Raw genomic sequence first — 13111 nt, forward strand, 5'->3', positions numbered from 1 at the left:
AACATTCATTAACTCACCCTTTGGAGGAATTCATGGATTTCTGCAACAAGCAAAATCACAACAGCGTATACAATAAGCCCCAAGCCTTCTTTTCTCAATGCAAGACTGGTGCTGTATACTCACCCTCTGCAACTGCTAATGACTGGTGCTGTATACTCACCCGTTGCCACTGCTTTGAGTTGTTCCAAGAGTTTCTTGACAGCAAATTTGAATGGAACCTGAAAGGACATATAATGAGAAAACAACACAGTAGAAATTATTTTTTCCAAGACTTGCTTGACCAGAGCAAATTTTCTTTGATTGTTTTTTCCCGTTAATTGTATATGTTTACATTTTAGTATGTACAGCACAAGCGAGGGAGCTTCAAGGGAAAGCTAGTTCAACTATTTTTTGTTTAATGAACATCCATGGCAAAAGCTACAAGTAAGCCACTTGCGCATCAGGAAGAGGGTATTACTTACTGATGTGCAGATGAAAATGATTATAAGATATTATACAACTATTCAACCAAATAGGCATTCACCTGCACTAAATCCAGGTACTCAGAATTGCTTGATAAAATCTCTGACAATTGCTTCCCTATTTAGTCCACTCTGTTGCATAGGTTTCTTCGGTTGACTCCAATATGAAAGAAAATCAATGAATGCATTCAAGAAAAAAACGAATCAGAGACGGCTAAATTGAATCTGACTGGGAAACCCTCCTTTATTATGGTTCTCAGGACAAAAATTCAGAATAATAGGGAAATTGCAAATCCAATTACCAACCTTCCATGCCTGCTTGTGTGAACCTTGTGTAGGTTTATCACCTCTTCCAAAACTTATTCGCAGAATCAGGTATAGGAGACCTATACAGGTAATGGTAAGAAAAAAGAAACACTTTAAGCACATCAAATACGATGAAGATAAGATGACAAAATAAGTATGTCTCAAATGGAGAACAAAGATTGTCCAAATGGAATCAGAATTAGAAACAACAAAGGAAAACAAAGCGTCGACTGAAACATGTCCTAGCTAAACCTACACATTGTAACTACATTTTTGCAATGCTATCACTTGGTATAAATATATCTTGCACAAAAATCCATATACATAGCCTCTTTCAAACAATTAGTCTTTCATTATCTTTAAGTAATGTTACTGTTGAGATGCCTTGAATTAGATCTTCAATCCCCGCTGAGCTGTATGGTGGGGGTTCGGGGGCAACGCCCCCGAAGCTTACGGTATATATTAATTATCGTGTCTGTTTTATTTTGGGTCTTGTTTTGGACCTATTTTGGGTCCAGTCTGTTTGGTTGTATATATATACACCTTATTTTAGTCTGTAAACTATTCCGATTACAACCCTAATAAAATCTGATTTCCCCCAAGTTGTTCTTGTCTATTCTTGTTTGTTCTTCTGTTCCGCTGCATCTGCTATAACAAACTGGTATCAGAGCTCTAGGTTTGTCCTAGGGCTCGGATCACGCAACAACATGTCTGCTTTGAACATCAAGATCGACAAGTTCACCGGGAGAAATAGTTTCAGTTTATGGCAGATCAAGATGCGGGCTCTGTTAAAGCAGCAGGGCCTGTGGAGTCCGCTGACGAAGAAGAAATCGGATTCCGTTGATGAAGAGTCGATGAGTCTGGAGGAAAAGGCTCACTCGACAATCATGCTGTGTCTGGCAGATGATGTCATCACTGAGGTCGCCGGTGAAGAAACTGCTGCGGGTTTGTGGGTTAAACTTGAAAGTCTCTATATGACGAAGTCTTTAACCAACAAGTTGCTCCTAAAGCAATGTCTGTTCGGTCTGCGTATGCAGGAAGGTACTCCTCTTCGAGAACATTTAGATCAATTAAATACAATTCTTCTTAAATTGCGTAATATTGATGTTAAAATTGAGGATGAGGATGCCGCGTTGATTCTGTTAGTGTCTCTACCGTTATCGTATGAGAATTTTGTTCAGTCTTTTATTGGCGGTAAAGATACAGTGACTTTATAAGAAGTAAGATCAGCACTGCATAGTAGAGAGTTGCGCCATAAGGCGGCTGGTAATGTTACAGATAATCAGGCTGCTGGATTAGTTGTCAGTAGTGGTAAAGAAAAATTGGAAAAAAAGAGGTCCGGAAATAAGAAGCAGTTCTCTAAAGGTCCCAAACCGGATGATGTCTGTAACTATTGCAAGGAAAAGGGTCATTGGAAATCTGATTGTCCCAAGAAGAAGAAACAGCAGGAAAAACAACACGTTTCAGCTTCAGTTGCAGAAAAGGAAGCGGAAAATTCAGAAGAAGACCTGGCCCTAATTGCAAAGAACCAACACATCACTCTGATGTGTGGGTTCTTGATTCTGGGGCGTCCTATCACATATGTCCAAATAGGGAATAGTTTACAACATATGAGCAGATAGATGGCGGAAATGTCGTGATAGCTAATAGCGCTGTCTGCAAGGCTGTTGGAATCGGTTCGATTAAGATCAGGACACATACTGGAAAAATTGCCACACTGAACGAAGTCAGGCACGTCCCTAAAATGACGAAGAATCTGATATCACTTAGTACTCTTGACAGTAAGGGTTTCAGGTTCAGCGGAGGAAGTGGAGAGTTGTGCATCAGTAAAGGTTTATTAGTGGTTCTCAAAGGAGTTAAGCATGGCACCCTGTACATCTTACAAGGTTCTACACTAACAGGTTCTGCTGCTGCTGCTGTTGCATCTTCTGAAGATCGCAGGTCTGATATGACCAAGTTGTGGCACATCAGGCTTGGTCATATGAGCGAAAGAGGGATGCAGATTCTGTCTAAATGTGATCTTCTAGAAGGCCACAAGGTCACTGATCTTGGATTCTGTGAACATTGTACTTTCGGTAAATTACATCGCAGAAAGTTTGGGAAGGCAATTCACAGGACAAAAGGCACACTGGATTACATCCATTCTGACTGTTGGGGTCCTTCACGAGTTGAGTCCTTGGGAGGCTGTCGGTATTTTTTATCCATGATTGATGATTATTCAAGGATGACTTGGGTAATCGTTATGAAGGAAAAAGGTGAAGCTTTTAAGAATTTCAAGCAGTGGAAGGCCTTAGTGGAGAATCAAACTGGAAAAAAGATCAAAAGGCTGAGAACTGATAATGGTCTGGAATTCTGTTCAAAGGAGTTCGATGAGTTCTGCAAAGATGACGGAATTGCCCGGCATCACACAGTTCGACACATACCACAACAAAATGGTGTAGCAGAACGCATGAATCAGACACTTCTAGAGAGAGCACAGTGTATGCTCTTCAATGCTGGTTTGCCAAGGAGGTTCTGGGCGGAAGCAGTGAGCACGGCCTGCTTCTTGATCAATCGTGCACCTCATACAGGTATAGACTGCAAGATACCTTATGAAGTGTGGTCTGGTATGTCCCCTACTTACTCAAATTTGAAGGCTTTTGGTTGTACTGCGTATTATCATGTCAGTGAGGGTAAACTAGAACCAAGGACTAAAAAGGGAGTGTTTCTGGGATATGGAGATGGGGTTAAAGGGTATAGAATCTGGTCACCCTCAGAAAGGAAAGTTATACTTAGTAGAAGTGTAATTTTTGATGAAAACTCTATACTTAACCCCTCTGTGAAGGCTGTTGTTGAAGAAAGTGCAGGTGTTGATAAACAGGTGGAGCTAAAAATCATTCAAAATGGTTTTGAATCACAGCAGCAATTTAGTGATTATCAACAGCTATCCTGTGAAACTGAACCTCCTGCAGAAGTAGAGTCTCCAGAACCTACATCAGCAGAAAGGTTGGCACCTATATCCCATACTGCGTCAGAAACTCAGCAGCATGGTATTGCTTATGATCGTGCAAGGAGAGTGGGAGTACGAGCTCCCAGCAGGTATCGGGATTTTGTAGGTTATGCATTTCAGGTTGCTGAGGAGGTGGATTCTCCCGAGCCCTCTACCTATAGAGAAGCTATTTCAGGCAGTGAGTCAGCTCAATGGCTTGCTGCAATGGGTGATGAAATGGAGTCGTTACACAAGAATGGCACTTGGGAATTGGTCAAACGGCCAGCAGAGAGAAAGGTTGTGACTTGCAAATGGGTCTTTAAAAGGAAGGAAGGAATTTCTCCAGCTGAGGGCATCAAGTATAAAGCACGTGTTGTTGCAAGAGGGTTCACTCAAAGAGAAGGAGTAGACTATAATGAGATTTTCTCACCAGTGGTCAGACACACTTCTATCAGGGTGCTACTAGCAATGGTTGCACATCAGGACTTAGAACTTGAGCAGCTAGACGTGAAGACAGCTTTCCTACATGGAGAGTTAGATGAAGAGATTTATATGACTCAACCAGATGGATTTCATGTTCGGGGAAAAGAAGATTATGTATGCAAGTTGAAGAAATCTTTGTATGGATTAAAGCAGTCCCCAAGGCAGTGGTACAAAAAATTTGACGGCTACATGATTGAGCTAGGTTACAACAGAAGTCAGTATGATTGTTGTGTATATCACAACAAACTTGAAGATGGTTCGATGATCTATTTGATTCTGTATGTAGATGATATGCTCATAGCTGTGAGGAATAAAGCTGATATACAGAAGTTGAAAAGTCTTCTCAGTGTAGAGTTTGAGATGAAAGACTTGGATGCAGCACAGAAAATTTTGGGAATGGAGATTTTCAGGGATAGAAGTCAGAAAAAGCTTTTCTTATCACAGAAGAGCTATATTGAGAAGGTACTAGCCAGATTTGGCATGTCTACAGCAAAACCCTTGAATACTCCGAGTGCAACGAATGCTCAACTATCAGTTACACTTGCACCACAGTCGGAAGCTGAGATGGAGTATATGGCTAAGGTTCCCTATTCTAGTGCAGTGGGTAGTTTGATGTATGCCATGGTCTGCACTAGACCTGATCTGGCACATGCAGTCAGTGTTGTTAGCAGATTTATGGCTAATCCTGGGAAGGAGCACTGGCTGGCAGTGAAGCAAATTTTTCGGTACTTGAGGGGTACATCTGATGTTGGTCTCATCTATGGAGGTGATACAGAGTGTTTGGTTACAGGCTATTCAGATTCTGATTATGCTGGAGATGTTGATAGTAGGAGGTCGATAACTGGTTATGTTTTCACTCTTGGGCATTCTGTAGTTAGTTGGAAAGCAACTCTACAACCTACAGTGACTCTGTCCACTACTGAGGCAGAGTATATGGCACTGACGGAGGCTGCTAAAGAGGGAATTTGGTTAAAGGGGCTGGTTGGAGATCTTGGCCTACATCAGGATCAGGCTAATATATATTGTGATAGTCTCAGTGCAATATGTTTAGCCAAGGATCAAGTTCATCATGAGAGGACTAAACACATTGATGTCCGATATCATTTCTTGAGATCTGAGACAAGGATCAAGGTGAAGAAAATTGGCACTGCTGACAATCCTGCTGATATGTTCACCAAGCCGGTCCCTCATAGCAAATTCAAACATTGTTTGGATTTGCTAAATGTCCTAAGTTTCTGATGGCCCTTATGGGCATTCTGATGGTACTTAGAGATAATTCTCTGAGTACTTCTGGCACTTCATTAGTGCGTCTGTTACATTTTTTCGGGGAAGATTCAAGTCAAGATGGAGATTGTTGAGATGCCTTGAATTAGATCTTCAATCCCCGCTGAGCTGTACGGGGGTCTCGCTGCCCGGTCAGCGAGTCGGGGGTCCAGGGGGCTCCAGTCTGTTTGGTTGTATATATATACATCTTATTTTAGTCTGTAAACTATTCCGATTACAACCCTAATAAAATCTGATTTCCCCCAAGTTGTTCTTGTCTATTCTTGTTTGTTCTTCTGTTCCGCTGCATCTGCTATAACAGTTACTGATGGAACTATAACAGTTACTGATGGAACTATGGGAAAAAAATACTATGCACAGGTCAAGCTCATGCAATGCGTTAACTCCAAAAAAGGCAGTAAACTTTGCAATGGACGAGAACACAACTTTTCCCACATTAAGATTCAACTTGTGATACTGAACTTGGAGATGGATCATGGTTGCTGTCACATGGCAGAGTGAATGAGGTAGCAGAGAAGCCAGTGGAACAATTGACATGAAAGTATATCAAGGAAAGTAGGGGTTTTACGTGTCCCTTCTCACATGAAAGAATAATAGTCTCCATCTCTTTGTCCCTCTTTAACATTTGGCTATCTCTTGAGGAGGGAAGCTTACTAAACAACTCCATGTGTTGTAGACTTGCAGTTGGACTTGCCAATTTTGCTCATTGAAATTATTTGGCATTTATTAGTGCTAGATCTGTTTGCTTTCTTTTCCACAACATTTGTTCTTCTTCTTTTTTTTAAACAAGAAATTACACCAATGCATGGCTAATGTCATATTTAGGCCAATATTAGGATGATAGTGTATAAAATATTAGTACATATAAGATTAATCCATAAAATATTTCAAAAGTTATGGTAAACTTATATAAAATATGAATACTATATCATGTATAATAATCAAATTAGATTAGTCAAAATAGTATGAGAGTTCACAAAAGCTGGCACTCCCATGGGCTACATTGTGCTTTAATTTGTAGCCTATTGTCAATATAAGCATTGTGGATTTTCCTTTAAAAAATAGAACATCCAATTTTTTCCTATCTCTGTACTCTTGACAATTACCCTAATAGGATTACAAAATACGATTACAAAATCCCTAGCTCTGTACTCTTGACACAATTACCCTAATATCAGCTAAAAGGAAATTTTATTTCTTATATATATTAGGGTAATTGTGTCATTTAGTTTGCCTTCATTAGTTTTGACAATTTCCGTTGTTATTTCAAATTAGTTCAAACCATAAGAGGTCAAAATGTATGATTTGAAACCATAAAGGGTTTTTCCGTAGATTAGTTTAACCACAGCAGGCTTTTTTAGTATTTTACCCTTTGGTTATTGTTGTTGCACTCCATTCCGCCACTTCTTTTTTGCCTTTGATTTGAACAAAATTTTGACTTCACTAATTCACTCCTTCCGGTAAAATTTTTGTGAAACATTTTGTTTTTAATTTTATTTGAAGTATAGATTTTACTGATATAATATTATTCATTATTTTTATGACACAAATATAAAAATTTTCATCATGGGTGGAAAAATTTGTTAAATTTATGCAAGTGAAAAAGCATTTTTATTAAACTTCTAATTGTTCTTATTGGTGCTAAAACTTACGGAAAATTCTATTGTCCCTTTTGGGTATCATTCCCTCAACTTGTATCTCTCATTAAAGATAAATAGTTTAAATTTTAAACATTTAACAATATTTAATTTAAGGATCAATAACTGGATCAATATTTAATTTAAGTTGAGTTATTGATTTGAGTAGCTCGAGAATTCGAGTTAAGTTACTTGGTTTAACATCACCTTTATTGTTTAGTGGTTGGGGCTTTAATTCTATCTAAAAAAGTGAAATAAAATGCTAAAAAAAAAGGAAATTTCGACGGGTGACCAAAAGTATTTTTAGGGATTAAATTTAAATGCAAATGGTTATTGGTAGGTTTTTGAAAAATTTGATTTGAAACTAAATCAAGAGTATGAATTACATTGTAAGTTTTTGAAATTTTAGTTTTTTTTCTTTTTACCCTTCCACTCCTTCCCACACCTAATTGCCAAGCATAAGGTTTAAACTCTACACCTAACAATGGGGAAGACCCTAGAACTCTAAATTTAGTCTAAGAGTACTTTTCATTATTTATTATAGTTTAATAATGTAAATGAAGCTAAATAATAACAACCTGATGGTCTATAACAATTATTATCTACCACATTTAAATTAAGTATACAATTTACCAAACCAGAGTATTACATTGATTTTGACTTTTAATTATTAGTTAGGATAAAAAAAAAGTACAAGATATCTAATTATGGTAAATATAGGTATATGATTAAAAAATTGTTCTAATGATAAAAACAAGCTTATGTGCAAATCTATATTATTTAGAGTATAACCACTAAAGATGTTTAATCTAATTAAAAATATATTTATTGATATTTATATTTATATCTCAATTAATAATCAGTCTACTTGCATCTACATTTCAATAAATGGCAAATATTTGGGTCATTCAAGTGCCAATAGTTCACTATGTTTTTAAGATATTTATTGAGTATAAGCTAGAATTGATCATAATTAGGTTTCAATTAATTAGTCAATATTCATATTATTGGCACACCATATGAAAACTATCATAAAAGTATTTACATTTTATCACGTATTAGACAAACCGTGATAAAAGTGGACTATTTATCACAATAATTAAGCAATCGTGATAAAAGTAGCATAATTACCACGATATGTTACCGTGACAAAAGAATGTGTAGTAAAATTTTTTTTGTAACCACAAATGCCAAAACCGTGTGAAAAAGTCACTTTTGCACACGGATTGGGAACTGTGTCAAAAAAAAAAGTGGTAAACACTCATTTTTTTATTGGGTATTACAGTGTATAATTATGTGTGTTAGCTTTCTTTTGTATTAGATTTTTGTCAATGTGGAAACCCTAATTTTAATTCGATCAGATTGGAGATTTTAATTGTTTAAAAAAAAAAGTAAACAGAAGTTATTCGATTATTTGAATTAATACAGAGTTGCTTATGCTGAAAAAGGCTCCTCTATTAAGAAAGTGGATTAAAATCACATCAGAAAAAGTATTAGTCTCCAACCTCTTTCTTTGTCTTGGCATTATGAAATGCACTCTGACTCAAATTCATTGTAGTAAATGAAAATGTTTGTAGAAAGGATGTTGCTGCTTCTACTTGGTCTATCTGTCGAAATATTTTTTGAGTGGTATAGGATCGTCATTTTATGTATCGCTGGCAGCTGCAACCGGTCAAATAGATTTGCTGATTTAGGATGTAGACCTATCAAACCTAGCAGATTGTTTTAGAAAGCGGGTACTTATTCATGAAGATAAAATTTGAAGGAACTTGAATTAATTTATTAGTTGACATTGCATAATTGAAAATGTTAGGAAGTTATAATCAAACGGGTTTAAGAGGGGGCTGGAAGGAACCCCCCCCCAAAAAAACGAAGGTAGAACTCATGTGCAAACTATCAAGGAACTAAGAATATGGATCGTAAATAAGGTAGAACTTCCAAACTATTAAGAAATTTTTTTAGACACACATTAGCGCATCTAAATTGCATCTATTTTGCCATATGAATACACTTAATCACAATAGTTGCACTCCTTGCATTTGGATATTTTCTTAAATTAACTGCACTTTTTTTTAAAAAAATAAAACTAACACCTGCCAAACTAAAATTTTAACGTAGAAAAATGTATAATAAATAAAAAATTTTAAGTAAGATGTGAGACGTGAGTTGGTGAAAGAACTACTATCAATTCAATATTGTGCCAATTAGAATCTAACTTTCGAACGAAAGAGTGTTTTTTCCCTTTTGGTACATTTTCAATTGATCATTATTTTCCCCTTATTCTATAGTTTTGGATAAATCTTTGTTGAAAAGATTCTTTTTCATGTAAATCAATTTAATTTACATTAAAAGAAAGTTAAATTACAAAGTTGCACCATTATTAGTCTTCTAATTTGGAAGAACTTAAAGAAACTTGAGTGTTCAAGAGCAGACTTCAAACCTTACAAACGAAGGGTTTAAAAATCAAACCATAAATCATACAATTACTATCTAATATCCTTTTCTTTTAATACTTATATTACCTAACAAAGCTAATAAAATTTTGACTTAAAATAGGGTAGGCTTGCAATTCATGCATTTAATGTTGCCTCCTTTGAACTAAAATCCAGGTACCGTCTCTGGCTATAATAGGTTCATCCTCCGATGATAAAATCTAGCTGTACATTCTCCTACAATGTGTTGAGCTAATTACTTTTCTATATAGGTGGGTTCAGGGCAAATGTAAATAAATTTTATGAAGCTTGGGAAGATAATATCCATAAATTGTTGGATGGGCAACAAATCAATTTGTGTTAGCGTCTGTAATCTATGCTTAGCATTTGTTTCTTTTAAGTAAATTAAATATTGTGCTTAATTAACTAAGTTTATTTTATTCTTGTCACTCTACAGATTTGCATCAAATAATATTTTGGTGCTATTGTCTTTATTGCGATTCTGTTTTGAAATATTCTTGTGATAGAGGTGCTTACAAATCTCTAATACATTGTTTTAAATTCCTTTTAAATTTTTTTTGTCTTTTGGTTTTCTTTTTGACAAGGTTTAATTTCACTTTTCTCGCATGTGGATGTGACAGACTATAATGCCAAGTTACGCAAATTTCAATAATTTTTTTTCTGTATCATTATTTGATTTTGTAGGAAAAGGAAATTAGGAAAATTGGAGTGAATTATAGCACGAGGGAGAATGTGGCGAATGATGTTTATATTGCGGCAAATAGTCTCTCAAGGACTTTTATGACCAAACAAAACTATACATACCCACAAATAATGTTTATATTGATGTTTATATTTAAGGGTGGTAATTTCTGGCACAATACAACATGACTCGAACATAATATGAAATTATGTTATGGCCTGAACTATCAATTTGGGAAATCGGTAGGGATTAAGGGAAAATTGGGAAAAGGGGGTGAGAGGATCAGTAGAGAGAGAAGAGAGAAGCACGAAAGGAAGGAGGGAAAAGGAAAACAAATTCTGGTATTAACTGTCTGATGCTTACAGAGGTGGGCCCCATTTATTGTTGTAACTAACTACCACAACTAACTAAACAATTGGCCAAACGGTGTCGTCCTACTTAGCAATTTCCCCCAATCTGCTAGATGGTGCCGTTCTACTAACTAATTTCCTATCTTCTATCCTGACAATTCCTTCCCCTTGCAAAGTGACTTGTTCTCAAGTCTGCAAAAGTCTGGAAATTGCTGTTCGATGAAGGCTTTATAAGCTTCATCAAAGCTGAGGTGATTCCATTTTATCAGGAGTTGGATAACAGGTTGTCCATCCCTAAAAATGGCCCTGTTCTTAAGAATCATTTCTGGTTTAAGGGGGCATAGATCATGCTCATCCCATTCTGGTAATGCCGTAGACAATTTCTGGAGGGGTCCTATCTTCTTTTTAAATAAGGAGACATGAAATACAGGATGCACTCTGGCCCCTGCAGGAAGTTTTAATCGATAAGCCACCTTCCCGATCTTTTCTTCAACCTGGAAAGGACCATAATACTTAGCAGAAAGCTTCAAACACTTCCTCACAGATACAGACTGTTGTTTGTAAGGTTGTAACTTTAGGAATACCCAGTCTCCTACAGTAAATTCCCGCTCCGTTCTATGCTTATCAGCAAAATGCTTCATCCTATTTTGAGCTTTGGACAAGTGCTCCTTAATGCTAGTAGTGATTCTGCCCCTTTCTTGCAATATCTGGTTTGCCGCAGGTATCATTGAGTCCTGATATGGTCCCAAAGGAAGTGGTATTGGTTTATAGCCAAATAAGGCTTCAAATGGGGAAAGCTCCAGGCTGGTGTGGTATGCAGAATTGTACCACCATTCTGCAGTAGGTATCCACTTGCTCCACTGGGAGGGAAACTCACAAGTCATACACCTTAGATAGGACTCCAGACATTGATTTAATCTCTCACTCTGGCCATCTGTTTGAGGGTGGTATGAAGCAGAGTACTTTAGTTGAACTCCCAATAGCTTGAACAGTTGCTTCCAGAAACAACTGGTGAACACTCTATCCCTGTCAGTGATAATCGACTCTGGCAACCCATGCAACTTGAAAACGTTGTCTAGAAAAACTTGTGCGACCTGCCTTGCTAAGAAGGGATGTGTTAATAGCAAAAAATGCCCAAACTTAGTAAACCTGTCTATCACCACCAGTATGGTATCATAGCCCTGAGATTTTGGAAGTTTCTCAATAAAGTCCATAGAAATGTGGGTCCAGGCTTGCTGAGGAATTGGGATGGGTTGAAGTAGGCCTGGATATGGAAGATGTTTAGACTTGTTTCGTTGGCACACATCACACTCCTGTACATAGGCAATAACATCCCTTTTGAGCTCTAGCCAGTAAAACAAGGATTTAATCCTGTGCCAATAGCTCTTCTGTCCAGAATGTCCTCCCATTGCAGAGTCATGTAGAGCTGAAACCAGTTTGTTCCTGATGTCATTGCCTGCTCCAACATACATCTTCCCTTGATACCTAAGCACTCCATCTATCAAGTTGTGGGATGGATGGGATGTGGGGTCTAATAATAACTGAGACATGATATCTTGGCATTGCGAGTCACCTTCATAACTCTTCATCAGTTCCTTCATCCAGCCTCGTTTAACAGTAGATAAGGCCAAACAGGAACTAGTGTTGCTACCCACAGTGATATCCTTCCCTTGTCTCCTTGAAAGTGCATCTGCAACCAAATTTTCTACACCCTTCTTATATTGGATTTCATAGTCCAATCCTAATAATTTGGTTAGCCATTTGTGTTGTAGGGCAGTGTTCAGTTTCTGATCCAATAGATACTTTAGTGACTAGTGATCTGTTCTGATGATGAAATGATGTCCTACCAAATAATGTTTCCACTTAGTGACAGCCATGACTAAAGCAAGGAGTTCCTTCTCATACACAGTTAGTCCAAGGTTCCTAGGGGGGGAGTGCTTTGCTCAGGAATGCAATTGGATGACCTTCTTGCATCAGCACAGCTCCTAGTCCTCCCCCACTGGCATCAGTCTCAATGATGAAAGGTTTACAGAAATCTGGCAGTTTGATGACTGGTGCAGTGACCATTAGTTTCTTCAATTTTTCAAAAGAGCTCTGAGCATCTCCATTCCATGTGAAACTATCTTTCCTCAAAAGTTCAGTCAAGGGTTTACATATTTGCCGTAACATTATATGAATCTCCTATAGTATCCTGTCAATCCCAAGAAGCTCCTCAATTCTATCACAGTCTGTGGTACAGGCCACTTCAATATACAGTCAATCTTAGATTGATCCATACTAACACCCTTCTCTGATATAGTGTGTCCCAGATAATCTACTGTTTTCTGAGCAAAGGAGCACTTAGATCTTTTTGCATACAACTGGTTTTGTCTCAGAGTATCAAGCACTAATTTCAGATGCTAAACATGTGACTTCAATGTGGGACTGTATACTAGTATGTCATCAAAGAATACCAAGACAAATTTTCTTAGATATGGTTGGAATACC

This window comes from Coffea arabica, chromosome 4c (genome assembly GCF_036785885.1).
Source record: "Coffea arabica cultivar ET-39 chromosome 4c, Coffea Arabica ET-39 HiFi, whole genome shotgun sequence".
Taxonomy (NCBI): domain Eukaryota; kingdom Viridiplantae; phylum Streptophyta; class Magnoliopsida; order Gentianales; family Rubiaceae; genus Coffea; species Coffea arabica.